At 42.5% G+C, this 13,196-nt stretch overlaps 1 protein-coding gene across 2 annotated transcripts in view; it reads left to right on the top strand.

Annotated features, from left to right (window-relative positions):
• The first annotated feature begins 7,750 nt into the window (after positions 1-7,750).
• The window catches only part of LOC124717025, a 152,579-nt gene continuing 147,133 nt past the window's right edge, over positions 7,751-13,196 (top strand). Inside the window, exon 1 of one of the 2 annotated variants that reach the window (XM_047243679.1) lies at positions 7,751-7,956. The gene's annotated coding sequence lies outside the window, so the exon portion shown is untranslated. The remainder of the gene's footprint in view (positions 7,957-13,196) is intronic. The other variant, XM_047243680.1, reaches the window with a different exon arrangement.

Here is a 13,196-nt window from a genome sequence, read left to right as displayed (position 1 = left end):
TGCAACAGAGACAAGTGCAAATCTTTTGAAACTGAGATTCAGTATTTAGGTCATACGGTTAATGGGCAGGGTATCCACCCCTCGCCGTCACATCTCAATGCGATCAGAGACTTGCCAGCGCCCAGGAACTTGAAAGAACTTCCGTCTGTGCTGGGCAAAATTACATATTATATTCGGTTTATACCAAATGCAGTGCAGATTGCAGTGCCATTGCATCGCCTTCGGCGTAAGAACGTTCCTTTTGTTTGGTCTTCGGAATTTGACGCTGCTTTCCACAAGCTCAAATCTGTTTTGCTGAGTGATCGCTGTTTGATTCCTTTCGATCCCTCTAAACCAGTTGTTTTGGCTGTCGATCCATCTTCGCACGGCATCGACGTGGTTCTCTCGCACCGCATTAGTTCTGTCGATCGCCCGAACGCTTTTGCATCTAAGTTGCTCAATTCTGCCCAGCAAAACTATTCTCAAATCGAGAAAGAAGCTTTAGCTATTGTATATGGAGTGACTAAGTTTCATGATTTTTTGTACGGTCGAAAGTTCTATTTGGCCACCGACCATAAGCCTTTGAAGTCGTTGTTCCACCCGTCAAAGCCAGTTCTGGCCCGTACTGCACAAAAGTTGGAACGTTGGTCTTTGTTATTGTCTAACTACAATTACGAAATTTTGTTTCGGCCTACGGCCCAGCATGGCAATGCTGATGGTTTGTCTCGTCTGCCTATCAGTCCTGTCGAAGTGTTTGATTCTTACGAACTGTCCTGCATATTTATTGATTCGCTTAGCTGATGGTTTTCCAGTGGATTTTTGTCGCATTGCTTCCGCGACAGCCGCCGATGCTTCTTTGCAGATTCTTTTGCAGTTTATTTGTACTGAATGGCTTACATCTGCTATGCAGATTCGAGATCCACTTGTTCGACGTTACTTAACCAACGTCACAACTGGTCTGTACACCTCGGTGTTATCTTGTTACGAACAGACAATGATCAGTCTCGTGTGATTGTACCTTGTTCGTTGGAGTCGCAAATCCTCTGATTGCTGCATGCTGGTCATTGGGGTATATTTCGGATGAAGCAATTAGCATGTCGTCACTGCACTTGGGTCGGCATCCATAATCACATTGAGAATTTGCTTGCTAACTGTCGCTCCTGCGCGGGGCATCAATCTGCTTCCCACCAGCACTTCTTTGCGTGGCTGACTCCTACTGCGCCTTGGCAGCGCGTTCATATTGATTTTGCGGGTCCTTTCTGGGACACCCGCAGGTTGATTGTTATTGATGCGTTCAGCAACTTTCCTTTTTTTGTACCTATGACATGTTCTGAGACATCGAGGGATCGCCAGTTTAGTATTGGAGGCCAGCGTGGAGGGTAAAAATCGTAGAGGGAGACCAAGAGATGAATACACTAAGCAGATTCAAAAGGATGTAGGCTGCAGTAAGTACTGGGAGATGAAGAAGCTTGCACAGGATAGAGTAGCATGGAGAGCTGCATCAAGCCAGTCTCAGGACTGAAGACCACAATAACAACAATATCTTCTACTACATCTGCCAGTACGTCTATTTTTTGCATTGAGGGCCTTCCTGAAGCTATTGTCTCCGACAATGGCCCCCAATTCGTGTCCTGAGAGTTTGAAGCGTTCTGTGCTGCTCATGGCATTCGCCATCTGACTGCAGCCGCGTTCCACCCCCAGTCGAACGTCGAGGCTGAACGCTTTGTGCGTACGTTTAAGTCTCAGATGAGCAAGTTGCACGCCACGCACTCTCGCGAGCGCGCGCTCTGGACCTTCCTTGCTTCATATCGCTCTCAGCCGTGCGGCACCCATTCCTCAGCGGAAATGCTACATGGCCGCCCCATCGGTCGCTCCTGCAGCTATTGCTCCCGCCACCGCGCGCTCCCGCTGCTTCACCTCATTCTGGCTTGGCACCGCACGATTTGGTATTATATCGGGTTTTCTCTGGCAGGCAGCGCTGGGAGCAGGGACGCATTCTTCACCAGCTTGGCCGCGCCGTATTTATCATTTCTGGTCCCTCCGGCACTGTCAAGCGATACCAGAACCAGATCCGTTTGTGCTGTCCTCGGTTTTCTGACGCTCTTTGTTTTCTGGCAGAATTGGAGGCTTCGCGGCTTCTGCCGCCTCAGCCCACGACTCCACCGACGGCGCCTCCGCTGCTCGAGCCTCCACGGGCGCCCCTGCCATCGTCGCCGCTGCCGGTCCGGTCACCTGCACCGGCCGGACTCCTCTCTCGGCCGCCACGGCCCCACCTCCAGCCGTCGCCGCAGCCGCTGTGTTCCTCCGCGGTGGCAGAACCGATGGACGCTGAGGCTGACATCCTACCGCCGCCCACGGAGGTCGTTGCTCCGCCTCCTCATCCGAGCATCCCAAGTGGGGGTGCGCGGCCTAGTCAGGTTTTCCATGGAGCCTTTCCCTCGACCCCTCGCGAGCAATTCGGGGTAGCAGGCGGACAGCGCACCCTGGCAGTTCTGCTGTCTGACCCCTCAGGTGCGCCGCCCCTGGGTCCCTCCACGCACCGTCGGAAGCCATACTCAACAACGGTGCGTCATTTCAGGTGGGAGGGATGTGGTATCGATAGGAACAATGCCACGGCTTAGGTGCAAAGTATTAAATTGGCATTACGACAGGCACCGACGACAGTGCCCTCTAGTCAGTGCTGGCCGGCTCTATTAGCTCCGCTCCAGATTCTGCCCATTTCATCAAGAACAGACAGCCTGAAAACATTGCTTCAACCTCAGCTTCCTATTGAGACTATGTATCAACTCACGACAGGAATACAGTTTCGCACCTACGGGCTCTACAGTGTAAAGTTACATATCTCATTGAATAATAATTAAATGTACTTTCACGTAAAAAGCTGTACCGAGAATCTTACCTTACCTGCTCCTACTCACTTCCCACATTCAGTCTACCCATTCCATTTACAGGCGCAGATCCACACGCCACCTTGCAGGCGGGATACAAAAGCTTGGCGACGAGGATGGGATTAAATTTTTTTTCCTCCTATCATTTCCTTTTTTGCTCCCTACTGCTTGAGGTTTTTTGTGATTTCCCTATGGGTGTATGACTGCTTCCCACCTTTCGCTATAAAGACTTTCATTTGTGTAAACCATTGGTTCGCCACATGAACAGGCTTTGCTGTCCAATCTTGTACGTTTTCAGGCTCAGCAAATGACGCAGCTGCTTGCTGCCATAAATGGACTGGTCACACTACAAACTGGAGCTTCTTCGGCGCCTCCGACGCCACCGCCTGTAACGACGCCGTCGCCAGTGGCGCCGCCATTTCGTGCCTTCAATCCTGACGTTGAACGCTGGCCAGCAAACATCGCCGAGCTCGAGGCACAGTTCGTAGCATACAACATACCAGGTACAGAGCGGCTTGATTTTTTCATTGCCAACAGGGGTGTTGTGTTGTACCGTGTGCTCGTCAAGTTGTTTCCCACCACCAATCATAATCCCACCCCACACCATCAAACCACGACCTCCATACAGGTCCCTTTCAAGGACATTAAGGGGTTGGTATCTGGTTCCTGGTTCACACCAAATGAAAACCCGGCAAGAATCACTGTTCAGAATATACCTGGACTCGTCCGTGAACATAACCTGGAGCCACTGTTCCAATGACCATGTACTGTGCTCTTGACACCAGGCTTTACGGGCTCTCCTGTGAGCAGGGGTCAGTGGAATGCTCCTTGCAGGTCTCTGGGCAAACAAATCATGTCTTTTCAGTCGTCTGTAGACTGTGTGTCTGGAGACAAGTGTTCCAGTGGCTGCGGTAATGTCTCGAGCAAGACTACCTGCAGTAATCTGTGGCCGTCTGTGGGCACTGATGGTAAGATATCGATCGGTCTTCTTATGGTGTTGTACACTGTGGACGTCACATACTGTGGTATCGATAGCAACGATGCCATGGCTTAGGTGCAAGTTATTAAGTTGTCACTACGACAGACACCGGCGACATAGCCCTCTAGTCAGTGCTGTCTGGATTCTGCCCATTTCATCAAGAGCAGACGGCCTGGAAACATTGCTTCAACCTCAGCTTGCTATTGAGACTATGTATCTACTTACGACGGGAATACAGTTTCGCTCCTATGTACTCTTTAGTGTAAAGTTACGTATCTCATTGACTAATAATTAAATGAACTTTCACGTAAAAAGCTGTACTGAGAATCTTACTTCACCTGCTACTACTCACTTCTCACTTTCGCCCTACCCATTCCGTTTACAGATGCAGACCCACGTGCCGCCTTACAGGCGGGATACAAAACGTACTGTAGCGCGTGGACACGTTTCCTGTTTGCTGGAGTCGTTGCCATAATCTTGAGTTCACACTTTGTGGCACACGGAGGGCCTGTGCTACGACCTGCTGTGTTTGGCCAGCCTGCAGTCACCCTAGTATTCTACCCCTCATAACGTCATCAATATATGCTCTTTGAGCCATTTTCAACACACAGTCACCATTAGCACATCTGAAAACTTCTGCACACTTACTCGCTGCACCGTACTCTGATATTCACCAACACACCTCTGCGTATTTGGACTGCTGCCAGCAGCACCGTGCGACTACCGGTAGTCAAATGCACCACATGGTCATACCCCGAGGTGATTTAAACTCACAAACCGCCCACCAGAGCGTTTTTTCACTATGTATCAGCATTATCTTTAATTTATGGGCATGAGTGTATATATATGTGTGTGTTTTCCATGTTTGACTGCACCTCGACTTGTGTTGCATCTCTTCCCCAGCAATGATACTTGAATTTGGCCAAAGTTCCATCAGCCTAAAGGTCGATTCACACTTGATATGAATGGACCATCACATTACCACCACTTCAGGGTATGTATAGACTGAATGTCACATCCTATCATTTTGCTTGCCATGGTGGGATACAAAACGGGGCACGGAATATCTCCGATGTATGAGTATGCTGGAAGGGTGCCTCAGATGAAACCAAGAGGGGTCCTGCTATGAAAAGAAATTGCACCCTAGACCATCAGTCTTAGTTGTCAGGCTGTGTGGCAGGTGACAGTCAGCTAGGTATCCTACCACTGTCAGGGGCGCTTCGAGATATGTCTTTGGTCTAGAGTCTCATTAATTAGAGTAGAGTAGTCTACAGTGATGAGTCCTACTTCGAATTGATCCCGATGACCAGTGAAGACGTGTTTGAAGATGCCTCTGGGAGTGGTGGGAGTGGTGGGATCAGGAGTGATGGTTGGGGTGGCATTTCTTTTCAGAGCAGGACCCCTTTGGTTGTCATCTGTGACATCCTTACAGCACAGAGCTTCGTCGACGATATTGTATGCCCTGTTTTGTTGCCCTTCATAGCAAGCCATTCTGAGGTTACATTTCAGCAAGATAATGCCCAGCCACACAGGACAAACGTTTCTACTGCTTCTCTTCATGCTCATCAACTTGCTTGACCAGCAAGGTTGACAGATCTCTCACCAATATAGAAAGTCTGGAGCATTATGGGCAGAGACCTCCAAACAATTCGGGATTCTGATGATCTAACGCGCCAATTGGACAGAATTTTGCATGATATCACCCAGGAGGACATCCAAAAACTCTATCAATCAATATCAAGCCGAGAATCTGCTTACATAGAGACCAGACGTGGACCAGTACATTTTTGAGTTGTTCAATTTGTGAAGCTCTTTCTCCTGAATAAATCAACCCATTTTTTCTTAAATCATAGCCATTGTTTGCACATGTGCATCACATCTACAGATTTTTGCCCCATTCGGACAATTTCTTCTTGGTATGCCTTCTTTTTTATTGTTTTTAGAGTGTACTTGCTAAGAAGTGGCCCTCTATGTTACAGTAAGTAATTTCATCAGATTTTCACCCATGCTCGGTTAACACTAACACATGAAGTGAATATTCATTTACAAAGAGCTGCAACACATTTAGCTTATTTCTAAGTTACTGTGTATTTAGATTCATAAGTGCATAAGTTTTGTGTCATTTTTTGTTGGTCACTGTGATTGTCTTCCATTATAAAGCACTGAACTGGTTCCCTTACGTACGTATTGGGTCCCGGCGTCATGGGAGAGTTTATTTCTCTTTGGCCATAGTGAGTTTCTGGAGCTCCAACTTATATTCTGTCCGCCCAGCTATCATAAGAGATGCTGAAATGCCTGCCATCTTTGTACAAAATGCTGATGTGTCTGCCATCTCTGGTGTTGCAGAAACTGGAACTGTATAGTCTACAACATTTGGCTTAGTAAGTGTTACTGAAGAGTGTGTGGAATGTAAGGACTTTGTTCTCCAGTGTTACCTCCAGTTGATCTGTCATCTTCATACTATTCATAATACCTTTTATCTTAATTATTTGTTTGTAAGGTCGCCTTTCTTGAAGTTTCTTGATGAAGTGGACCTGCTAAGCAGGACCACAAAAATCTTGTGATTGGTCTTTTGACTATACTTTTGCTGTAGACTGATCTTCTTATACCTTTGCTCATCACTTACCTGTCGACATCACTATGGTTGTACCATTTGGTCACTTTCATCTGGATACTTCCATTTAAGTGATATTGCAGGTTATAGTTGCTTCTTTGCAGAGATTTCAACCATAGTTATTGCCATTTCTTCTTCTCCCTGTAGCATTTATGGAGTCTGTGAGAAGTATACCAGTCTATGTTCGTAGGGACTCTTAAAAATTGAGTGTCTTGGTAAGATTCCATTATTTTGGCTGTTTTTCTGTTTTTTCCCATGGTTTCATCTCTGATGCAACACGAGTTTTAAGCATCATAACTGTAGGGTATCCCAACTGTGATTACATTTGTGTGTTGACAGTTCATTAATGTTGATATTAGAGCATCTATAGTTATGCCTTTTTGGCTACATCATTTGTTCCTTCTCAGTTGACAGCAGTAGTTTCCCCTCAACAACGTCATCGTCAGAACTTTGTTTCTGAGAAACTTTGATGGCAACGTGAATGGCGTCCCATTTACGGCTTGTGTGAATGCCACCATTTGAAATGCACTGTGGAATTTTTTTGCACGGCTTGACGTGATGTGGCGACTAGCTTGAATTGGCCTTAAAAATTTTTCACGGCTTGAACAAAACTGTTATAAAAAGGAATACATTTCAAGTAATATTGTAACTTATAGTGGTATGCATAAATTTAACTTTATAATATAAAAACAAAGTGTAAACATACTAATACCCAGATATAACCTAATTTAACACACATGTAGTCTCTATTGTGATAACATATTGTGTGACTCAAAATATCCGTATGATATTGCGTTTCTTACCTTGTTTTATATTACAATTGCATTCAAAATACAGAACGTACTGTATGAAACCAAAATAAAAATGAAATCAATTAAAACTTTATCTGGAGCAAAGATGGATGGGAGAGCAAAAGCTTTTTGTTTAGTTTCAGCATCCCGGTAAATTGTAGGTTCTTAGGTACTTAGAGGAAGCACAAGTGGTTTACAGCAAATCATAGTTAATTATTAATGCAATTGTCTTATCTTGTCCGCCCTTATAACCGAAGGTTCTCGTGGTTCACTTCACACCAAACGAGGGGCGTAAGAAGCTATGAAATAGAAACAGTTAGAATGACTGAAGTCGCTGGGAGCGATCCTAAACCTACGACATAAAGTAGCTAAAGCATTATGTGTATTTAATATAGGTGGGCTAACATATTTCAGGAAACTTCGACGCAAACAATCGAAAGAATATTCGATAGTATAATCAGTAGCAGAGATGACAATTGTAGAAATGTGTTTCGCGGCTAGTGTTATCAATGGTTTGTTCAAAATGCGCTGAAGTATGCAGTAAAAAATAACTGGTGGCCGTAGGTAGGAAGTTGTAATTTATGGTCTGAACTGTTTAAGATATAATAAAAACCTTATATGACATAGAACGATCGTGAATTTATTGGTGCCAGAAGCCGTAATTTAATTTGGTGTCAAGTTCTACAACAGTGTCGGGTGAGAAAGGTAATTCGATTCTGTAAGTTTTAAATTTATTGGTAACCTACGCGCGTGACCGTATTAAAATTGATTTGTATCCAGTGTTTTAACACGTGATTTTATGTGTTGAGATGCGCAAACAAATGTGCGCACTACCAGTAATGTTTGGATTAGTTCATTGCGGTGCGCGGAGGATAGGACGCAGTGTTGTATTTGTGTTTAGTGGACGGTATAGAATTTATGCTTGATTCGAGCATGAGGTGTAAAAATTTATTTTTAATTAATTTTTTGGAAAATTGTAATTGTGAACCTTACGTACGCAGCAACGAAGTGGATGCAGCGATGTAGCTGAAGACTGTCAAAAGGACAAGCCGGCGTTTGTTTATTGAGCGATGGATGTTTCTGTTAAGGTTAGTTGTCCCTATCAGGGTATGTGTAAGTTGTGTTTAACTTCACTACAGAATCCAAACGGTGTGAGAAAATGTATTCTATCACATCGTACGTGTATTTTATATTGCAGATTTGAGGGAAACATAATGGTTCATCCTTTTAATGTTATACATCATTGTAATGTATGTAGCAGATTAAATGACAGTTTTAGCGAATAACAGAAACGCATGTGAATATATGTTGACAAATTAATGCAATATCAAGAACTTCTAATTACTGCTGGTATTTGATCTGGTTGGTGTGCCGAATTTTGCGTCAGATGATAGAATGTGTGGAATGCTGTTAATTTGTTTGTGTACCATGGTTAAAGCATCTAAATGATATTTGTTATTCGTTACTGTATAAACATACGCCGTGTTACCGCGGCAATTGATGGTGAGGCAATCTTCATAGGTAAAGCTAGAGAATTTCGCCTCCTTGAAAAGTACCATTCAGTTTATTTGCCAGGAGAGCAGAGAGGCTTAAAAAGAATTCTGAGTTTTGGTAGTTTTCAGTAATCTAATAATGATTGCAGAATTGCTGTAGACGTACTCGTTAAACTCCTATGTGGATGTGCAGTGGTAAAATTTCAACTGCTTTAGATTACTCTTCCTCATTTATCTAAGGAGTAGGCTACATAGTTACAATACTTAAATTGTTGTAATCATTCATATCTGTCCCTCCCCCTCACTTCCCAGAATAGATGGTGATTAAAGCCATTTAGGCCTAAATGAATTAGATGTTGTTTGAATCTGAGCTGTTGCATTGTAGTCCTGAAGCTATTTTGACTTTGGTAGATTATGAAAGAGAAAATCCCCTGGGTGAGCAGGCCATGTCATACTCATCTCAAAGTGTCAAGGATTCTTCTGCAGCCTTTCTCAGGAGTATTCTGGTATATCTAGGAAACTGAAATCTTTTGGCTGTCGGTGTCAAATCTACTTACGAAATATGGTTTTCCTGTGCTTTTTTTATGTTTTAGCTTATGTTGGTAACTAACAGTGGTACATTTATGATTATTTCCTCCTAAATTTGCAGTTTATGTTTAGATCATGGATTGTGTGTAAATAGCATGTTTTGCTGTTTCTCGAATTTACACAGTAATTTCCTACAGCTGAACTGAAGTGCCTTTGAAAGATATGTTGTTCAAAAACCTTGATAAGCTTCATTGCTGTTACCACAGTGTTAGGTTTTATTCAAATTTCATATGGACACAAAAAAGGGAGGGCACTGAAGTGACCAAAATATGGTTGTCTTGGATCATTGTTTACCCAGAATATTTCTTCAGAAATGATTGTAAAATGGAAGATATGCCTAAATTGAAGATGGGGATGGTAATCTCAGCACTATAACTTCAGGAAATGGGATACGCAGTGCAATCACTAACTTTTGATCTACTACCCAGTTATCCATAGAAATTGTGGGTTGACCGAAGTGTACGATCCCACCTGTTGGTTTTGACCCATGACATAAGGCTGTTTTGTGTGCACATGACACAAGGGTCATTATCACTGGCTGAATTAAGTAAATGATATTTTATATCATGGTTTAGGAGGAGATTCAGTTGAGCATTTTCACAGAAACTCCTAAATTTGATATTTTACGTTAATTTGTAACTAGAATTAGCACTGTAATATGGTAATGTAAAGTCATTTATTGTATTTGCAATGCACTTCTTTCCACATCCCAGTGACCACTCTTCATAGAACCTATGGAAAGTAATGTAAATTCAAGAGCCTATTTTTCCCTAATTCTGTTCCGTCTGACATTCATCCCAATGGTGGGGCATTCCGTGTCAATTGAGCTAAAAAAGGGGGGGGGGGATTTTCTCTTCACCATCTCAGATATTGGTAAAACCTAGCTCGTTAGTTCACCTTACAGAGATACGATATGCATACCAAATTTTAGCATGTGATATTTCTGCTTTCTTTTCCACATTTTACAGAGAAAATTTTGATTTTTTGACTTAGTGATGGTGCAAAATTACAGTTGCTAAATATAAATAAAAATAATAATTCAAACAGTGGATAGTTCAGAATGGAATAACAACAATATGGAGAAGATAAGATTGCTACTCACCACTTAGAGAAGGCACAGAGTTGTAGACAGGCACAATAAACAGGACTGTTAAAGTACTTAAGCTTTTCGACAAAGTCCCTCTCCTGAAATAGAAAAAGGCACATGTGGAACACTAAATACCACATAAAGGGATGGGATAATGGCCAAAATATTTTTACAAAATAAATTTGAAGGCATGGACTATCAAATGAAAAACTAAAATATTGGGATTTTTGTTCTTTTGCGATTTATTTTTTTCCCTATAGAACCAATTATTTACAATTTTTTTCTGTTCTTAGTCTTACTGCCCATCTTAATAAATAATATCTTATTTAACACCCAAGGAAAAAAGAGGTAATGTAAAATTATGTAGTCCCAGAGAAAGTGCAAATGTTTTAGTTTTCTGGGTTATGAAATATTTAAATACTACTTTCAGTGAAGCAGGGTACTCACCTTTGAAATTAAAGGATCTTAATGAAAACTGTAAAAAAGGGTGTATAAAAGTTAAATTTTAAAGTCAGGAGAAGATGTAACAAAGAAAATAATTGCTTTAGACATTGAAGTGTCAGAAAATATTAGCTTTGGGAATACTTCAGAAGACCAAGCGAGGTGGCGCAGTGGTTAGACACTGGACTCGCATTCGGGAGGACGATGGTTCAATCCTGCGTCCGGCCATCCTGATTTAGGTTTTCCGTGATTTCCCTAAATCGCTCCAGGCAAATGCCGGGATGGTTCCTTTCAAAGGGCACGGCCGACTTCCTTCCCCGTCCTTCCCTAATCCGATGAGACCGATGACATTGCTGTCTGGTCTCCTTCCCCAAAACCAACCAACCAATACTTCAGAAGAGAAAGCTATGTATATGGACTTGATGCTTGATAACATTCGGAACAATTTACACCAAGCTACGAAGAAGAGGAGCGTAAGTTGCCGAGTATACAGACATTATTACTTCACAAAATACAATGGTTTGTATATTTTTAAGTTTCTGATTACTCAATTCAGCAAAGATTGGACCTGTACTTCATCATTTATGGCAGTACAGCAGGTAATAGTGTTGTAGCCAATACTGAATGCTTTGCCCACTTCGCTTTGCTTTGTGTTGTGTAGTGCACACTCTTTTCTGCTTCTGAAATTAGTGAAGAACCTACTCCAGGTCCAGAGCTACTCCTACCACCTCAAAAAGGATCTCCAGACCCTCTGACCATATGTAAGCTGTATTTCATATCTCTCGCGTCTCGTACATTCCAGTGCCCTCAACCTCACATGTACCATTGTCATGGATACAGTTACTGCAGAAGGTTGCTCTTGAGGCCACAAATGTGTCAAAACAGAGAGCAGACATGGTTGTTCTATGGATAAGCTTATACTTGCAGTGATTAGAAAATATAGTCATATATTAGGTCCTTCAACGAGTAACATGATTAGATAAGGAGTAAAATAGTGATTGATTCCAACTGTGAGTCATTTTGTGAAGTGTAGCATTTACATTTCTCAACATTTAAAACAAGTAGGTAATCTTTGCACGACTTTGAAATCTTGTCAAGTTCTGCCTCACTCCTCCCCGCAACCCTCGAGCAGGTGCCTATGTGTAATGTGCGACAGTCACAATCTACCGTTCCAGTGTTGTTTTGCAATTGTAAGCCTTTACCTGTTGCTTCATTGGAGCTTCAGCTAACACAATGGTAAGTTGTATTGTCATACATTCAAGTAAGCAGCAATAATATAAAATAAGCAGTGCACTAGGTGAGAAATAATTTACGATCTGTGCATGATAATGACACCTATTCTGAGCTAGCAGCATAATCCCACACTGAGGCAGTTATCTGCAACAAAATTAGCAATCAAATAACTGGTTGGTGGCGATGTATTGCAGTTGCACTGTTTAATGCTTTCAGTGGGCCATTGGTGTACGGTGACAAGAAATACGGAAGCGTCCGATCCCGCCCGTCTGCTTTGACCCATGACGTCACAAATATGGCGGAAACAAAAACAAACACACACGCTTTCCACAAGAAGCCTATTGACACTAACGGGACAAGTGCGGGAAATGGGGTGTTTTGGGTGGGGGGGCAAACTAAATATAAACAAATTTAGACGTAGCTAAAACGTGTAAGTGAAGACAGCCATGCACGAATACCCACCCACCTCCCCAGGGGTCGTAACCCCTGCAACCCATAGAAGGTAAAGATGCTTCAGAAGCTGATTAGTGTTTTTTGTCTTTTAAAACAAAAAATCTCATGGGATAGAACGAACAGATCAGAAAGATAAATATTATAAACTAAAACAGAAATTGGAGGAAACAGATAATTAAAATAAGTAATAAGTGTTTTTAAATTAAAAAAAAAGAAATCTCACGAGATAGAATGACCAGATCAGAAAAGTAAATAAAATAAGATAAAACAGAACTGGAGACAGCCACACTCAAACCAAACTCCACACCGTCATGACGTCACACACAACACCACCCTTACGTCACGGGTCAAAGCCGACGCGTGGGATCGGACGCTTCTGTCGACCCCGGTGACACTTGTATGAGGCAGCAGAGTGATGTGATGGAGGTTTATTTAGTTATTGTTTAAGTAAACAGTGATTTAGCTTTTATAATGTGTTTATTTTATTGTTCTTTAACTAAGATTAAATTGTAATTTTGCTCATGCATGTTTATCTTTGTTACATAAAGATAGCTATTAGTTATTGCTGTTGTTGTTATTTTATTCATCTGTCTATCACATTTACAAGGCTATTGGATGTCTTGTGCTGCTACAGTAAAAAAATTAATGAT

The sequence above is a fragment of the Schistocerca piceifrons genome, chromosome 9 (assembly GCF_021461385.2).
Source record: "Schistocerca piceifrons isolate TAMUIC-IGC-003096 chromosome 9, iqSchPice1.1, whole genome shotgun sequence".
In the NCBI taxonomy this organism is placed as follows: Eukaryota; Metazoa; Arthropoda; class Insecta; order Orthoptera; family Acrididae; genus Schistocerca; species Schistocerca piceifrons.
This window is presented reverse-complemented; position numbering and strand designations above follow the sequence as displayed.